General features: G+C 39.7%; 1 protein-coding gene across 3 annotated transcripts in view; it reads left to right on the forward strand.

Moving 5' to 3' along the window:
- PRKG1 (protein kinase cGMP-dependent 1) overlaps window positions 1-19,888 on the forward strand; it is a 925,871-nt gene that overhangs the window by 833,723 nt on the left and 72,260 nt on the right. The window lies entirely within an intron of this gene.

A 19,888-nucleotide genomic window follows, 5' to 3' on the forward strand; every position in this document is an offset into this window, starting at 1 on the left:
TGTGGGGTTCTCTTTCTTTTTGGGAACATCTGCATGGAATTACTCATCCACTAGTAATCTTAACAATAAAAAGATCCACTAAAACAGAAAATGAAATTAAAACAAAAGAAGCAATTTGCTTAATATGGCTAGATTTACATTTCTCAAAGCTAAATTCTGCAGAGGCAGCAAGTGGGCCTAATAAGAAAACGGAGCTCTGCTGGCTGGAGTGAAGTTGTGGGGTGGGATTTTCTGTTTCAAACAGCACTATGTGAACACACACTAGGGAACTTTTAATGCACAGCAGCAGGGTCTGCATAACAAACCAGTTAGTGCACAACACATTAGTGTGCTTTACAATTCAGAATCCCGTAGTGCACATTGCCATGCCATGTAGATAAACCCTGAGTATGATAACCCTGTGAGATAAACTCACAGTTTCAGTCTGCCAGGGTTTTATGATCTAGGCAGCCAGTTCTAGGGATTTTCAATTTAAAAGGAGAATTTGACCATCTTTTAGAGAAGAGATCTTGAAGAACTGGGAGCAGGAAAGAAACTTCTCTCTCAGGTTTAGGAGGTCTAAATACAAGATGAGATCAGTTTGAGGCTATCAGTAAAACTTCAGGTCTGTTCTGTATTCTTGATGACTCACGAATTTAAGGGGTTTAGAAGAAATTCATATGTCTTGTGCCACAAGAAAAAGTCATATGGAGCTAATAATTTTCTGTCTGCAAGGTTATAGAGGGGTATGACTTCCCTCCCAGTATGTCTAATCTCCTGTCTTACTTTGCTTGAGCAGATTTGTGGGTCATGTCTTGGACCAGCCTTCTCATTGAGCTGTAGGTACTACTAGGGAATTTAGTTAGCGATATCTGAGGAAGAAGTCAAAGCCAGCCTGAGGGCCTTAGAAATGGAAAGAACCTTGTTCCCCACTTATACATTGTGATCAAGTCACCCCTTAATCTTCTTTTTTCCTATCCTTTCATCATTCTCATGGCTCTTCTCTGAACCCTCTCCAATTTGTCAACATCCTTCTTGAATTATGAACATGGGAACTGAACACAATAGTTCAGTAGCAGTTGCACCAGTGCCAAATACAGAGATCAAATAACCTCTCTTCTCCTACTAGAGATTCCCCAGTTTATGCATCCAAAAGTCACAACAGTGCTTTTGGCACATCATCATATTGAGAGCTCATATTACTCCTGGGGGAATTCTGTGCCAAAAAATTAAAAAATCTGCACACTATATTTGCAAATTCTGTAAAATTCTGCATATTTTATTTGTCAAAATAACAAATATAATCACACTAGTTTCAATTATTTTGGTCATTTGTTTCAAAATACCTGTCAGAAAGTATGTCTGTAACAATACAGACCAAAAAAAAAATTTCTTTTTTTTTAAAAAAAATAGATTCATAGACTCATAGACTCATAGACCAGAAGGGACCAATCTGATCATCTAGTCTGACCTCCTGCACAAGGCAGGCCACAGAACCCCACCCATCCAATTTTATAACAACCCCTAACCCAGGACCGAGTTATTGAAATCCTCAAAATTGGTTTGAAGACCTCAAGCTGCAGAGAAACCACCAGCAAGCGACCCGTGCCCCACGCTGCAGGGGAAGGCGAAAAACCTCCAGGGCCCCTGCCAATCCGCCCTGGAGGAAAATTCCTTCCCGACCCCAAATATGGCGATCAGCTAAACCCTGAGCATGTGGGCAAGAGTCACCAGCCAGCACCCAAGAAGGAATTCTCTGCAGTAACTCAGTTCCCATTCCATCCAACATCTCCCCGCAGACCATTGAGCAGACCTATCTGGTGGTAATCCAAGATCAATTGCCCAAATTAACAATCCTATCATAACATCCCCTCCATATACTTATCAAGCTTTGTCTTAAAGCCAGGAAAGTCTTTTGCCCCCACTACTTCCCTCGGAAGGCTGTTCCAGAACTTCACTCCCCTAATGGTTAGAAACCTTCATCTAATTTCAAGTCTAAACTTCCTAATATCCAGTTTATACCCATTCGTCCTCATGCTTACATTAGTACTAAACTTAAATAATTCCTCTCCCTCCCTAACGTTAACCCCCCTGATATATTTATATAGAGCAAGCATATCCCCCCGCAGCCTTCTTTTGGCCAGGCTAAACAAGCCAAGCTCTTTGAGTCTCCTTTCATAAGGCAGTTTTTCCATTCCTCGGATCATCCTTGTAGCCCGTCTCTGAACCTGTTCCAGTTTGAATTCATCCTTCTTGAACATGGGACACCAGAACTGCACACAGTATTCCAGATGGGGTCTCACCAATGCCTTGTATAACGGTACTAACACTTCCTTATCCTTGCAGGAAATACCCCGCCTGATGCATCCCAAAATCGCATTTGCTTTTTTAACAGCCGTATCACATTGGCGACTCATAGTCATCCTGCTATCAACCAGTACCCCAAGGTCCTTCTCCTCCTCCGTCGCTTCCAACTGATGCGCCCCCAACATATATCCAAAATTCTTATTATTAATTCCTAAATGCATAACCTTGCACTTTTCACTATTGTATTTCATCCTATTTCTATTACTCCAGTTTACAAGGTGGTTCAGATCTTCCTGAATAGTATCACTGTCCTTCTCCGTGTTAGCAATACCCCCCAGCTTCGTGTCATCCGCTTTTATTAGCACATTCCCGCTCTTTGTGCCAAGGTCAGTAATAAAAAGGTTAAATAAGATCGGTCCCAAAACCGATCCTTGAGGGACTCCACTAGTGACCTCCTTCCAGCCTGACAATTCACCTTTCAATACGACCCTCTGGAGTCTCCCCTTTAACCAGTTCCTTATCCAACTTACAACTTTCATATTCATTCACATCTTTTCCAATTTGACTAACAGTTCCCCGTGCGGAACCGTGTCGAACGCCTTACTGAAATCTAGGTAAATTATATCTACCTCATTTCCTTTATCTAAGTAATCCGTCATCTTCTCAAAGAAGGAGATCAGATTGGTTTGACACGATCTACCTTTACTAAATCCGTGTTGCAATTCGTCCCAATTACCATTGACCTCTATGTCCTTAACTACTTTCTCCCTTAAAATTTTTTCCAAGACCTTGCATACTACAGACGTCAAGCTAACAGGCCTATAATTACCCGGATCACTTTTATTCCCTTTCTTAAAAATAGGAACTACATTAGCAATCCTCCAGTCATACGGCACAACCCCCGAGTTTATCGATTGCTTAAAAATTCTTGCTAACAGGCTCGCAATTTCACGCGCCAGTTCCTTTAATATCCTCGGATGGAGATTGTCCGGGCCCTCCGACTTTGTCCCATCGAGCTGTTCAAGTACGGCCTCTACCTCAGTTGTGGTAATATCCACTTCCATATCCACATTCCCATTTATCATCCCTCCATCATCGCAAGGTTCCTCACTAGTCTTATTAAAAAGTACTTGTTTAGATGTTGGGCCATGCCTAGGTTATCCTTAACCTCCATTCCATCCTCAGTGTATAGCGGCCCCACTTCTTCTTTCTTTGTTTTCTTCTTATTTATGTGGCTGTAGAACCTTTTACTATTGGTTTTGATTCCCTTTGCAAGGTCCAGTTCAATGCGGCTTTTAGCCTTCCTCACTTTATCCCTACATGTTCTGACCTCACCAAGGTAGCTTTCCTTACTGATCCTGCCTTTCTTCCACTCCCTGTAAGCTTTCTGCTTTTGTCTAATCCCCTCTCTGAGTTGCTTGCTCATCCAGTTTGGCCTACAACTCCTGCCCATGGTTTTTTTCCCCTTTCTCGGGATGCAGGCTTCCGACAGTCTCCGCAGCTGCGACTTAAAGTAATTCCAGGCCTCCTCCGCATTTAAATCCACTAATTCCTCTGTCCAATCCACTTCCCTAACTAATTTCCTTAACTCTTTAAAATTAGCCCTCGAGAAGTCAAAAACCCTAATCCCAGATCTACAATTGTTTATCCTTCCATCTAGTTTGAACTGAATCAGCTCATGATCACTCGAACCAAGGTTGTCCCCTACCACCATTTCTTCTACGAGGTCCTCACTGCTCACCAACACCAAATCTAAAATGGCATCTCCTCTCGTAGGTACTTCAACTACTTGATGAAGAAATCCATCCGCTATCACATCCAGAAAAATCTGACCCCTATTATTCTTGCAAGCACTCGTCCTCCAGTCTGTATCCGGGAAGTTGAAGTCCCCCATAATCACACATTTCCCCTTTGTGTTTACTTCATTAAAGACATTAAAGAGGTCTCTATCCATATCCCAATCAGATCCCGGCGGTCTGTAGCACACGCCAAGCACTATCTCAGGGGAAGCTCTAGTTGCTTTTTCACCCAGTGTGATTTTCGCCCAGATAGACTCTGTCTTATCCATTCCATCGCTTCTTATTTCGCTACAGTTAATTTCATCATTGATGTACCAAGCTACTCCACCACCTTTGCCTTTCTTCCTGTCTTTTCTAAACAGCACATAGCCTTCAATACCTGTGCTCCAGTCATGAGTACTATTCCACCAGGTTTCAGTTATCCCTATAATATCCGGTTTCACTTCCTGCACCAGTAACTCCAGTTCCTCCATCTTGTTACCTAGACTCCTCGCATTAGTGTACAGACCTTTTAATTTTCGGCGTTTGGCGTCAGTGACATTCTTTCCCCCGTCGTGCAGAGACCTTTTACCACCAGCATCACCCGTTACTCTGGTTTCTCCACTATTCCTCCTTGGATCAAATCTTGGGACCGCAAGGGTATCCCCTCTCACTTTGTTTACTTTTCTCTACAGGTTATATTCCGGCGTGGAGATCTCCCGAACATCTCCCAACCATCTCCCCCAACTTCCTAGTTTAAAGCTCTCTTGATGAGGTTGGCGAGCCTCCATCCTAGAATTCTATTTCCCTCCTTGCTTAGATGAAGTCCATCCTGAGCGAACAGTCGTCTATCCGTAAACGCTTCCCAGTGACCATACATCCCAAAGCCCTCCTTATAACACCACTCCCTAAGCCATCTGTTGATCGCCATAATCTTGTCACTCCTTCGTCGCCCCGTTCTAGGAACCGGCAGAATCCCACTGAAGATCACCTGAGCCTCGATGTCTTTGAGCCTCTTCCCCAGTCTGGCATAGTCCTCCTTGATACAGTCCAGCGAGTAACTAGCCGTATCATTCGTTCCCACATGAAGCACAATCAACGGATTCCTTACTAGGCATATTAATACAGAACTCTGAGTAATAATTTATTTAAATTACAATACAGAATCATATTTACTGCACCCTCCAGCAGCAATGCAAAGGCTGTGGGGAGTCAGGAGTAACAGAGGAGCTGAGGGAGAGGGAAATAATTGCTGGGAAGAAGCCTGAGTGTGAACTTGGGAGGTTGTGAGGTATGGTTGGAAAAGTATGGAACAGGTTTTTTTGATGGGCAGTGAGGGACTGTTAGGGAGCTTCCCCCATGCAGAACCTGGCTGACTCCTAGCCTCTCACATTGAGTCAGGCACATGTGTCCCTCCACCCCCACTCAGACATCCACTCCCCCCATTCCCATGTGTCCTTGCATCTCCTCCCCCTGTCCACATATGTCTCTGTTCCCCTCACTCAGCCATTTCCACATCCCTATGTGGCCCTGCACTCGTCTCCCATCACCATGTGGCCCTACACCTCCCTTCCCCTTGTGGCCTCGAACCCCCACTCCCATTGAACCCCCTTTCCCAGTCTGTCCTCCCCCACTAGCCATTATGAGCCCTTGTCTGACCCACCAGCAGCCCCATGCTGTCTGTTTCCCCATAATCCCTGTCTCCTGACCTGGCCCTACAGGCATTGTGAAGAAGGCTATGCAGGCTCTTTCTCCTCTCTAGCTGGCTGGGATAGGCTTCCCTCTGGTGGTAAAAAGACAGAACTGCAGCAAATTTTCAGCAGAAGCATTTTTCTGTGCACAAAATTAAAAATATGCACAGCTCATTAATTATGCATGTGCGCAGTGGCACAGAATTCCCCCAGGAGTATCATGTTCAGCTGATTATCTACTCCCACCCCAAAATCTTTTTCACAGTCACTAGTATCTCAGGACAATTTTAAACAGAAGCTACTAAAGTAAATCTATGTAGAATGGAAAGAGTGTTATATGACATGACTACATCATCTGTTTGTTTTTCCCTAAATACAGAACAGAAAAATTTACTGAACATTTGTGCCATTTCTGCATTATTTTTGACAATTGCATCATTTGCATCTAGTAATAGACCAATTCCATTGTTCCTAAAATACTTAAGAAACTCATTCTTATTCTCCATAATTCTGCTGGCCTTACATTTTTCCTTATGTCCCTTTGTTTCTCTTATTAATTTTATGTAATTCCTAGCATCTGATTTATGCTCATTACAATCAACTTCTCCCTTCTTCCATTTGTCATATATCATTTTATAGCTACCTTCATTTCCCTCTCAATCAGGTCATTTTAACAACTAATATGGCCTTTTCCTAGATTCTGGGACTGTGGCTTTGGGGACATCTAGTAAAGTATCCTTACACAATTCCCAATTATCATTCACCTTTTTCTGATTAAATTCTTCCTCCCAGCTGATTTGGCTCATAATTGTTCTCATTAAAGCAACAACTATATATATCACTATCCCAAGAAAGGGTTTTCTGTAAATCTGGAGTTGTTAAGCATAAGAACCATAAGCCCAAGCTTCTAAGAACTCCTGAAATGAACCTTGGATTCAGATGCCATCGAGCCTGCAGACCCCTACCTGTAACCTCAAATAAAATAATAGGTGAAGGATCTCTTTTCAGGCATACAGAGGAAGAGTTGGAAGAAGGAGACTGGACAGTCTTAAAAAACCATAACCATTATCTGGAAACCTATTGGCATTTGGATTCAGATTGGCCATGTGCAAAGTATTGGTAGATGTTTCTTCCTTCCTGGTTCAACAACTAGTTGCTGAAGTACTCAATTTGCTTGGTTTCAAAGATTCAATCTGTGCTGAATCGTCCCTCAAATCTTAGCCTTCCAGCTATTTTCTTGGACTTTGAATGAGGATACCAGGGCATGGTGATGTTTTCTCCTCTTGTCTTTACCACTTCTCCTCAAAGCTAGGGAAAGGCAGATAGAGCCATGCCTATAAGATTCTTAGTCTGCTTAGTCTCCTTGGTCCCTGGCACTACTAACATCTGGAGTCTGACTTTTCCTGGTACCAGCATCAATCAAGCACCAAAACTAAAATCTTCCAGAGATGTACTTAAGGCCTCCTCCACAAGTGTCAGGACTCATGATCCCTTCAAGTACAGAGATAAAAATAAAACAGAGTGAGCTAGTAATCCTACCCCAGAAAATGCAGTGAAAGCAAGTGGTGATTGTTGACTGACATCTTATCCCTGAAATGATGGGAACCACTTGAAACCTGTTTCTCTTTCGTAATCAACCAAAACCAAAATGGCTGTAAAATAAAGGGAATCACCAAAGTCAAACGAAAATATGGCAGGAACTGATAGTACAAAACTGTGACAGACCAATAGTGTGAGACAAACATTTCCCTCTCAATCAGGTCATTTTAACAACTAATATGGCCTTTTCCTAGATTCTGGGACTGTGGCTTTGGGGACATCTAGTAAAGTATCCTTACACAATTCCCAATTATCATTCACCTTTTTCTGATTAAATTCTTCCTCCCAGCTGATTTGGCTCATAATTGTTCTCATTAAAGCAACAACTATATATATCACTATCCCAAGAAAGGGTTTTCTGTAAATCTGGAGTTGTTAAGCATAAGAACCATAAGCCCAAGCTTCTAAGAACTCCTGAAATGAACCTTGGATTCAGATGCCATCGAGCCTGCAGACCCCTACCTGTAACCTCAAATAAAATAATAGGTGAAGGATCTCTTTTCAGGCATACAGAGGAAGAGTTGGAAGAAGGAGACTGGACAGTCTTAAAAAACCATAACCATTATCTGGAAACCTATTGGCATTTGGATTCAGATTGGCCATGTGCAAAGTATTGGTAGATGTTTCTTCCTTCCTGGTTCAACAACTAGTTGCTGAAGTACTCAATTTGCTTGGTTTCAAAGATTCAATCTGTGCTGAATCGTCCCTCAAATCTTAGCCTTCCAGCTATTTTCTTGGACTTTGAATGAGGATACCAGGGCATGGTGATGTTTTCTCCTCTTGTCTTTACCACTTCTCCTCAAAGCTAGGGAAAGGCAGATAGAGCCATGCCTATAAGATTCTTAGTCTGCTTAGTCTCCTTGGTCCCTGGCACTACTAACATCTGGAGTCTGACTTTTCCTGGTACCAGCATCAATCAAGCACCAAAACTAAAATCTTCCAGAGATGTACTTAAGGCCTCCTCCACAAGTGTCAGGACTCATGATCCCTTCAAGTACAGAGATAAAAATAAAACAGAGTGAGCTAGTAATCCTACCCCAGAAAATGCAGTGAAAGCAAGTGGTGATTGTTGACTGACATCTTATCCCTGAAATGATGGGAACCACTTGAAACCTGTTTCTCTTTCGTAATCAACCAAAACCAAAATGGCTGTAAAATAAAGGGAATCACCAAAGTCAAACGAAAATATGGCAGGAACTGATAGTACAAAACTGTGACAGACCAATAGTGTGAGACAAACAATGAAACAAATACTGACAAGAAAAAGAAACAAGAAAAATCGTACCTAATATAGTAAAGAATCAAATGAATTTGGGAGTATATGTTATTCAAGAAAACAGTAACACAAAAAAGTAGAGGGCTGCAATTGCATTGCTTCAGTAATTGGAGGGAACTGAGGGGGGCTTGGGGCTACAACAATTACAGTATATCACCTTGGGTCCAACTGTTCAGTATCATAAAGGAGCATCTGTGGTCCCAACATTCATTGCTTTCCAGGTGGTTCCAAATTCGGTCCTATGTGTGTATATCAGTGGGGATGTATAATGACAATACTTAATGGTCTGTTATTTGGAGGAACATGTATTTATGCTGTCTAAGAAGTTCATTTTCTAGACAGCCAGTATCAAGAAAAAACAAAGAAAAAAATGCTTTGTGACAGTATTACACCGTAATTCGAAAGGAAAGCAAATAATAATTGTATACTTGCCAGACACATTGAGAAAGCAATAGAAATAGTGCAGAACAATATATCAGCTGAGCAGAGACAAACAACATACAAGAGAAGAGAAACATAAAAAGAAAGACAAAAAAAGTGTGTTTAGTAGGAGTAGTGCAGCAGAAATGAATGAGAACCCCTACCGGCTTAATAGCACTTAACTCTAGTTGTTCGTTAGCGTGAAATTCACCTCCACTCCCACTTACACGAAGCATAAGTAAATGTGATTTGTGCTGCGAACTAAGCCAAAGGTGTGGGAGAAAAAGGCCTTGGGCAGGCCAGCGGCTGAATCCCAGCCTTTGGATTGGAGTGCAATAGCATTCTCTGGTCCCTCTGTGTACCCTGTGGAGAGATTCATGGCCACTGGTTCTGGTGACTCAATTCAAAGATTTCTGAGTTCCCTTTCCTGTTCACTATGCCAGCAAACCCTTCCTACACAGGGCTATTATATGGGTCCTCTTCAAAGGGATATATTCTGTGCTATGAGGAAAAATATATATTTTTATATTAATGTTGGCTAATACATTAATATCTATTTAGAAAGTAAGTGCTTTTTAGCCTTGATAAGTGCAGACATTCAGTATCATTATAATTCCCTTGTGTAACCTAAAAATTATATCTGAACTTGCCTGTAGATCCTTTTACAACATGATTGAATTCCTTATTATTAATCAGGAGTCAGCTGTGTTTTACAGTAAAATGTTTTACAGTAAAATTCTACAATTATACTTGTTCGAGATGTAGCTGAGTTCAGCCCTTCTCGTATTCATTTTCAATTCTGCCTTGCAGCGATAGGAGCTAATTTGAAACCACTGTTGCTAATACCAGGAAATGTAGAAGCCATTAAAGTTCTTCTGGGAGTTTCAAGTGACGATGTGCCCATTAATGGAGAGGAAATGTAGAAATATGATCTTCAGAAGAAAAGCAGGTGTAAGGCTAAATAGTTCTTTCCCAAAAGTCATTTGTTTTTTCCTTTTGGCTGATAAGTGTTTTTGTTCCACTATAGAATAAATGTTGCTGTATATCAGGGTTCTTCATGCCCTTGGAAGAAATTGTAGAAAAATGACCTAGTATATTTTTGTAGATTTACTGAAGATGATATTAAGAAAAAAGTTCCTTACTTATCAGTGGTTGCCCATTATGTCCTCTGTGATGGTGTGTGTATGCATGCATGCTCATGTGTGCAGTGTGTATATGTGTTTATTATTTTTAAGCAGCAGTGGAGCCAACTTTAAAATATTTTAAATGTACTTCTATAATAATGCTGAAAATGACTTAAAGACGATATTGGACAGTATGTTAGATGGGAATTTACAATGACATATTGGAGCAAAAAAAGACATGTGATTTGAGTCTTCATATACTGAAATGTCACATCATGAAATAAGGAGGTAATACTCTCTTTATCTATGACTGATCAGGCTACTCTTGCAAACCAGTCGTGGGCACTTCATTACCAGAAAAATACAGACATATTAGAAGGGCTTCAGCAAAAACGATCAAAGAAATAATAACCACCATTATATCTAAAATGTGGTGGGCGGATTCTTGACCCTGGGCTCTTTTCAGCACTGAAGAGCTACAAGCAGAGGGGAAACTTACCACAAGTCTCTTGCTGAGGATACCTCTGGTAGGGACAAGTGCCTAGCAAGTATGGTTCCAGCTCCTACACCTCCTATCCACAACCACCTGTGCATAGTGTTTATGGGGAAAGAAATGTGTGTTGAGAGGGCAGGCACAGAAGCCAGAACATGAAACATTCTGGAAATTCCCATATGGGAGAGGACCATAGTCAGCTAGCATAGTTTAGAGCATCCCTTGGGATGTGCAAACCTGTACCCCCAGCTAGGGTGAGGCAGAAAATTAGAGAGCAGTAATCTGCAGCTGACAGTCCAGTTCCTTTGCTTCATCTGCTGTGTATAGTTTGACCAATTGACAATATTGCCCAGCCAGGGGGAAGAGTATCAAGCAAAACTGATTTCTTTGAAAAGTATCCTGCTTCTCCTTGACTAGAATTTCAGGCTTTGCAATACAGCTTGTCTACGTTAAAAATGTATCAAAAAGCATCCAGTAGAGTTTTCTCTCTCTTAGCTGGCCCATTTAGCTTCTCATGTTCTACCTCAGCAACTGGCTGAGCTTGTCTGTTATGATTAGGGTTTGCAGAATTCACTTTTTAGTTTTGTGTAAGTTTGACAAATAATATTGATGTTTATTTTTAAGCTTTCTTTTTGATTTTTATTGAATTACATTTTCACAGTTGTGGGCAATGAGGGTAGGGGGAGAGACTCAGACAATAATTATTTAATGACAGTAGATGTTGAGATTCAAAAAGTTAGTTTCCAACCATTAGAACACAAACTGTCAGCATTACATGTCAAAATGTACAAAATATACTCGTTAAAACAAACTATGATTCTCAAGCAACATTTTTCTTATTTTGCCTATCTGTAAATTCAATTAGTATTGATGGAAATATTTCTCACAGGTGAAATCAACATTTGCCAACATTTACTGATAAAAATCTAATCCTTCCAAGCCTAGTTATGCCCTTTATACTGTCCAGGTCAGTTGCAACTGGCCTCTTCTCCTGCCCTATACTTCCCAGGATCATCATGGTCTGTGAAACAGCTTGACCTTGTAAAATTGAGGTTCAGTCGAGCAAACAGCTTCACATTCATCATCACCAGCCCTCACTGATGGTCAGGGAAGTCAAGCAGGAGCAGAAAGGTGGCAGAACCCCAGTAGGATATAAGGTTCCTCTAAATATAGTCTATAATTTAATAATAATTTTCCCTTCTATAGCACTGTCTCAAAATGGTTTGCAGATATTAATGAATTAAGCCTTATAATGCCCCATATGGTAAGTGTTTTCTTTATTTTACAAATGAAAAACTGAAATACAGAGAGGTTGTGTCCAAGGTCACACAGGAAGTCTGTGGCACAATTAGAAATAGAACCTTATCTGCTGCCTCTCAGTTTAGAACTCTAAGCAATTTAACACCACAGATCTCCTTGTTGCTGCTCACTGTAGAGGGGGGAGATATTTTTTGTCAAAGGAGTGAAAAATCAATTTTACCTGCAAAAAGTATTGATAAACTGATTCATTCTGGCAAACATCGAATTTTTGAAAATTTGGTGTAAAAAAAAACCAAAAAAACCCAAACCTGCTTGACTGTGAAAGAAATAGTCTTAAAAACTCAAGATTTAGAACTTGTAACTACAAAAGGAGTGGAATTTATTTTTCTCAAGAAATTGTATATACATTCTGAAAATACACTATGTGTATCATCATCTATATTCACATGTACTTAAATTTGGAAAACATTTCTTTAAAGAAGAATAAATTCATCATTTTCCTAAATAATGTCTATGAATGCAGGTATTTTCAAAAGAATAATCTCCTTTTGTGATAGAATAATGTTTTAGTATATTGCGTTAATCTTGAAAATGTCAAAATAGTGAGTTGGGAACAAAAATGCCATGCTACTATAGTTTACAAAAATTGAATTGTTAGCAAATGTAGAACACAAAAATAAAGTTTGCATCATATATAAGAACATCTGCCAGAGGCAAGAAGTAGACTAAAATATTTTAAACAAACAAATCTGTAGACATGGGCTTATATTTTGCTTGAGAAAACCTAATACATGTGTGCCCTCCAGTGGAAGTATGAGAAAGTACCTGACAGAAGCTTTTATTGGGTTCTGGAAAACTGATGAATGGGAACCCAACAAAGAGGCATCACAAAAACAATAATGAGCTATTTTTAAATTGATTACTGTACATTTTAGTGCTTCTCAGAAGATCCTCTTACCTTTTTTTTAGTTCACCCCATCCACTCTCAAAAACATACCCTCACAGCCTTGCTTCACTCAACCATCATCTGAGGAAGATTGAACTGTGGAAATTATCAAAGCAGTTCCCAAACCAACCAGTTGTCTCTAAAATAACACAAGGCATTGTATTATCCACTCTTGTTGCTTTCCAGGATGAACACACTTGTTTCTGTAACATTCACATCCCTTCTCAGCCTAAGTGTCGATGCTAGGGGAAAAGGTGAGGAGTTTTACATGTTAACTAACATTTGTAACATTCTAGTGTTGACAAGGCAGTTGTAGTTTTCACATGTTATTTAGCTTAACTAAACCCTGGGCCCTTCCATAGTGCTTACCTGGACCTGCTAACATGAATACTACAGCCTGTCTTGTCTACACTAGAATGTAATCACATCATAGTTACCAGGGAAGTATGCAGTTTTCACATGTTAGCAGATCTAGGTAAGTACACGAGGAAAATGGGCAGGGGTGGGGGGAATCCCTAGGCTTACTTCAACCAGCTAACTTTTGCAAAAACTACAACTGTCTTGTCCCGCTAACATTTTACTACATATTAGTTACCATGTGTCAGGTAATGTGTGGTTAAAAAAAAACAAAAAACTACTTTTTTCCTAGAGAAAACATGGTCTAGAGTGAAAGCCTGAGTTTGTCTTCAATTTTAATCCTCAGATGTGAGTAAAAAATGAGACAGACAGGCTAGGCTTCTGATAAAGTGAAATAAAACTCTTTTGGTGATCTCATTTAGTGGTGAGTAATTTCTAAGGAAAACTAGAACACAAATGCTGATGTTCTACTCCATAGACACAATGAATCATATCAGATTTCTAAACTAAATGTTGCTGGTATACAAACATAGTTACACAGCAAGTATCCAAGTCTTTACAGCATTTTATAAACTTAAGAGGATTTAGCCACTAGCAGCAATAATAGGGCTAAATATATGAACCTAATAATATTTAATGCATCCCACAACTTTATCTCCCTATCAAAATAAATAGAACAAAACAAAACAAAAACCTTCCCGCTTATACCTATTTTATATTTTAGTACATCAATATACATAAATCTACTTCTTCTCAGCTCCCACCCTTCGAAATATACCTCTGAAAGATCTGGGGGAAAAATTATTTTTCCAAGCCCATTTAGGAGAAGTCACACATCACCCTATGAAGCAATTTTTTTGTTTTTTGATTTCTCTGGAAGATTGGTCAGGCATGTCCTCGGCACTTCAGAAAAATCTTCCACCTCCCTTTTCCCAAGAGAAGAGCATGTATAGGAATAGATGTCATGCCCCCCTGCCATCCTCTCTGGATCTACCTAACAGACTGGGCACATCATGGGGAGCAAGCTGGAATGTGCCATGAGCACATTCCCCTTCCAAGGACATAAGAACATAAGAATGGCCATACTGGGTCAGATCAAAGGTCCATTCAGCCCAATATCCTGTCTACCGACAGTGGACAGTGCCAGGTGCCCTAGAGGGAGTGAATCTAACAGATAATGACCAAGTGAGCTCTCTCCTGCCATCCATCTCCACGCTCTGACAAACAGAGGCTAGGGACACCATTCCTTACTCATCCTGACTATTAGCCATTAATGGACTTAACCTCCATGAATTTATCTAGTTCTCTTTTAAACCCTGTTATAGTCCTAGATCTTCACAACGTTCTCAAGCAAGGATTTCCACAGGTTGACTGTGCGCTGTGGCCCCTAGTTCTTATATTATGGGAACAAGTAAATAACTTTTCCTTATTCACTTTCTCCATACCGCTCATGATTTTATATACCTCTATCATATCCCCTGTTAGTCTCCTCTTTTCCAATCTGAAAAATCCTAGCCTCTTTAATATTTCCTCATATGGGACCCATTCCAGCCCCTAATCATTTTAGTTGCCCTTCTTTGAACCTTTTTTAATGCCAGTATATCTTTTTTGAGATGAGAAGACCACATCTGTATGCAGTATTCATGATGTGGGTGTACCATGGATTTATATAAGGGTGATAAGATATTCTCCATCTTATTCTCTATCCCTTTTTTAATGATTCCTAACATCCTGTTTGCTTTTTTGACTGCCGCTGTACACTGCATGGATGTCTTCAGAGAACTATCCACGATGACTCCAAGATCTCTTTTCTGATTAGCTGTAGCTAAATTAGCCCCCATCATATTGTATGTATAGTTGGGGTTATTTTTTCCAATGTGCATTATTTTACATTTATCCATTTTACTTTCAAAGATGATTTTTTTCTTTTTTAAGCACAATTCTTCCATGAGCATCCCTGGAGGGAGTGCAGTGCCACATGACCTCAGATTCAGAGCTGTATCCCATAGGCACAATCTACCCTTTATTATTCACTTATTTTGTTGCTGCCATTAGGAACACAAAAATGGAAATTATTGAAATGATATAGAAAAGGATCATGACACATTTTAAATTTGTTCTGTTTTGTTTGCAAAATGTTTAGTGATGGTATGTGATTTCTGTGTGCCATCACATGAATTACATTGTTATACTGTGATACAGTAGGCTATTGGTATTGTTGAGTTAAAAGAATATTCATGTGAATTTACTACTGATCAGTAAGAGTTTGACTCTCATTATGCCTTCAGCAAATATCCTGCCTCACCTTTCAGAAAGGATATTTCAAGCCTGTCCAAAATATTTATATAATACAAACTTTTTGTCATATTTTGAATAGTTGCAGTTTTTCAGCAAATAATTTTTAAAACAGCTTCACTGTTTGATACAGGATGCAGTGGAAGAACACTACTAGCAGCTCTATTAGAAAACCAGTGCTTTCCTTATCATCTCAGAAGATGTCACAGAAGTTCACTAGAGAGAGACTTACTCTGTCCCTGTTTCCAAAATTTAAAACACATGTCATTTATTCCAGGTATTTACTGATATTTCAGACATTGGAGCCTTCAGCAGCAAGGCCAGAATGACTGAAATACTGCTTCATCTGTGGAATGAATGAAGGATTTAAATGTATTAAATAAAGTTTTGGAAACTTCTGAACCCTAATACAACAAATAAAATTCTCATTGGTACCCTTTTGCTGAAGCTTGTCAGGAACCACAGACTCCCACCCATATTTTCGTATCTGCTAAAGCAAAATTGTAACGCTCTTATGATAAACCCAGGTCTCCTTAGGAATTTACAGTAGATTATGCAGCCCATGGTACATGGAAATGTCTCTCACCCCTTGATAGGTGAGACCATGGGTTGGCAGTTGACAACTACGTGTTGAATCAAACTTTAGCAAGTAAGTCTTTGTCCGTGAAGGAAAACCTTTAAATGATGAACAGGTTAATATGGCTGTTTCACATAACACTCCCAGAGCAGAAATCCAGTCATGCAGTATTACTTGATACCTGTGTGACTTCAGTCAATAAGTAATTAATAAAGAACATGATAAGTTGCACATATATATATGTATAATATCAAGAGGTCATGAAAACGAGGCTGAGGGCATCTGATCTTTTCTTTTCTTTCCTTTTTTTTATTTTTTCTTTAAAAAGCAATCAAGTTCTTCATCAGATCATTGCTGTTGCCATGGTGAACATTTACTTATGCAAGCAGTGCAGTCTTTTTACATTCAGACTAGAAACAAGGGGGTCATCAAGTGTTTACGTGCTTAGAGGAGCAGATTTTACGTTCGCAGGCTCTAATTAGCAGTATGCAATACATTTATAAACTCCTGAGAGTTTGTAAAGCTGTACAAAAAAGAGCAGAATTAACTGAACAAAACGACTGTGATTTGACTAATTGGACGCTGTAATTATACTGTTTTTTCCTTGAGACTAGATGCTACTTATTGAGGAGGTGTTAGCTAATGTTTTAACACCAATGCACATTTTCTTTGCCAACTGCTGCAAATTACCTTAGAATAAGTATTTTGCTCTTCTTCCAAGTATGGTGTCAGGCACTTGCCTTAGTCTATTTACTGATCTTAGTTATTCTTAAGGTGATAGATTTGCCATTAAAGAGCACAGTGCTTGTCATAATCAAAGTAAGTACCTCATAACTAAAGTCAAAGTACAGAATTCTCTCACCTATATATACAACCATCTCACATTGAGAATAATATATGGGGTAAGGACAGAATTATACATAGCATATAGTATTCAGGGATTAATTTCAAGGATCAAACAGGTTCTCAGAACATCCAGAAAGAAACAGAAATTTATACCAGGTGAATTCGATTAAATGTTTAACAAAACGTTCAAGCAATTTCGAATAAAATGTCCTTGGGAGATAAACTTGCTATGAAGGAAAATAGCAGATACCCAATTTGTATAGATTAGAGGCTATATCCTCTCTTCCGTTGTGCAGCAAGGAGAGTATCAGAGTAGCAGAAATTCTGTTGTAGTGGGTCCAGAACTGACAGAGGGAAAGAGAGAGATTGTATCAGGCTCACCTCTCCCTCAAACTCACAGAAACTCACCTGTACAAACACTGGTTAGAACTCTGTTGGCTTAGGTGGCATGGCCATCCAAAGGAGTCAAATGTGGGGATAGGTGTCTTCATAGATCACTTTTTAGGTAGGTCCTCTTCCCATTTCCCCAATCCCTGCAGGTTGGTAGAATATATTATTTAACCACAAGACAAGGACTGATGAGATAGAAAGAGATTAATTTTTCCTCAGCAGTTCAGGATGGGTGGAGGTGTCTCAGTGTTTGTAACAATGTTAAATATGTTTCATTTGCATTTGTCTGTGTAGGGGATTCTAGTACTTTTCCCTGGAACTTTCTTTTAAGTGGAGATACCATTTGGTGCATTCCAATGGCAAAAATAGTGGTCTTCAGATATTTCTTTATTCATCTAAATGATATTAATTTCCTTCAGTCCTGTTCTCTACGGATTTTTTTTCTATAGAAATCAAATGAGAGGGTGGGAAGAAAACTTGAAGCCCTATCTTCCAAACATGTTTTTCATATGCACACTCAATTATAGAAAAGACAAAATTGACGAATGGGTGGTGTGTAGTGAATTACCTCCCAGTCCTGAGATTTTCAAGGACAGGTGGGAGCTGGTAAAACTAGTGAGTCTAATACCGAGAATGTGAGACTTAATTTACTACTTCATTCTGATAATTTAAAAATTAGATTTTGAATACTAGACTCTGCAGTAATACCTGGACACTAAAATCCATGCCTCTCACTGAATACTAATGAAAATGCCCAGTGGCCAAGTCCTAGCTAATACGGTTTATGTCAATCTCTTGCTATCTTGCCCTCCTTCAAATCCATCTGCCTAAAGGGCCTGGATTCCTCTCTTACCAGAGGAAGTTGCTAGCAAGCTGCAGCATTGAGCAGTGAAGAGATTTTTAAAAAGGAATTTAACCTGTGGGTTTAAGTCAGAATTTAATATTTGTTGTGTTCCATTAACTATAGTTAGAGGAATGGAAATGGATCCAGCAATTGCAAACAATATTCTGCAGCAAGTACTAGTAGAGCTGTCACCTACAGTGCTACTGCCACTGACAGTTGTGTCAGCTCTGCTGCACTCAGTACGGATACTGGATGCCACTGTGCAGTGCTAAACAGTTCATAAAGCCAGAGGGGTAGCACTGCACTCTCAGTTTATGCTCATCTTCTGTGCAGACAGGCTTAGCATATCATTGAGCCCTGCACACATTTCTCTGCAATATTAGTCTAACACTATACCCTTGTTGAACCAAGGATGGCTGAGGAAAAGGAAAACATCTCTACAGGGAGTAGAGACTAGGTATGGCCAGGGAATACAGGCTTAAATGTAATCCAGTGAAAATAAATTATGTGCATAGTGGCCATTTTTTAACTTCTGCCAAACAGGACTAATGGCTCACTTGAGAATGCTTAACACCAGCATTGAGAAAGTGATAGCAGGGGCAGCTTTGACGACCAGCCATTGGCACAGAATGTGTCTGAGGTTTCTTATAAAACAGTATCTCTCCCAGCCAGCTGCAGGTGATGTATGGCACATTGTCCTTAACAGTTTGCAGGCCCTGCTCCTCTCAGCTGATTTCCTGTATCATGAGTAAAGCGGAGGAGACATTTTGCTGATTCCTTGAACGCAAAATGTTTCATGGAAATGTGTCCATTTTGACAAAACTGAAAATATGTGTTACAATTTTCCATTAGAAAATGTTTCTTTCAGGGTTGTTGGTTTTTTTTAATTTTATAGTATAAAGTGAAGCAAGTCAAAATCATAATGAAACATATTGATTTTATTTAAACAAAAATTTCAGTTGATCCCAAACAGTATTTTTTCAGAATTTTGTTTCACAGGAAATTTCAAAAATGTTTGGTTTTGTTCCATTTCTGAACAGATTTTTTTTTTCAAAATCCTGAGAAACAAAAAATCTGGCTTCCAGCCAACCCTAACCCTGAGACTTAAAGCACCAATCTCAGCAGCCATGTGAAAGGCTTTTCTGTCAACCCACACCAACACTTGTCCAGCATGGACTTTGATCCAAAATCAGTGGGAATCTTCCCATTGACTTCAATGGTCTTTGGACCTGGCCCTTTATGAACTAGCCAGAGACAGGGTCAAAAATATCTTTTGCAGGGTTGCTTTAGCAGTAGAAGTAAGCAATATGAACCTACCAGAGGGAGGAACTGTATCAAAGGCATCCTTACACCCTTACAATCCAAAAACTGAGTTTTTATATGTTCATATATTCAGGTATGTACACCTCTACCTCAATATAACGTGACCTGATATAACATGAATTCGAATACAACGCGGTAAAGCGGTGAGGGTAGGGCTGCGCACTGCGGTGGATCAATGTAAGTTCGATATAACACGGTTTCACCTATAACGCAGTAAGATTTTTTGGCTCCTGAGAACAGCGTTATATTGGAGTAGAGGTTTATATAAAATTGACACAGTAGAGTGCATCAGATGCTCTGCAGCCTTTTGGTCCTTTGTTCTTATTATGGAAAGATACAGTGTAAAGAAAAATGTCTTTATTAAAATTAAGTATTTAAAAAAT

The sequence above is a fragment of the Gopherus evgoodei genome, chromosome 7 (genome assembly GCF_007399415.2).
Source record: "Gopherus evgoodei ecotype Sinaloan lineage chromosome 7, rGopEvg1_v1.p, whole genome shotgun sequence".
NCBI lineage: Eukaryota > Metazoa > Chordata > Testudines > Testudinidae > Gopherus > Gopherus evgoodei.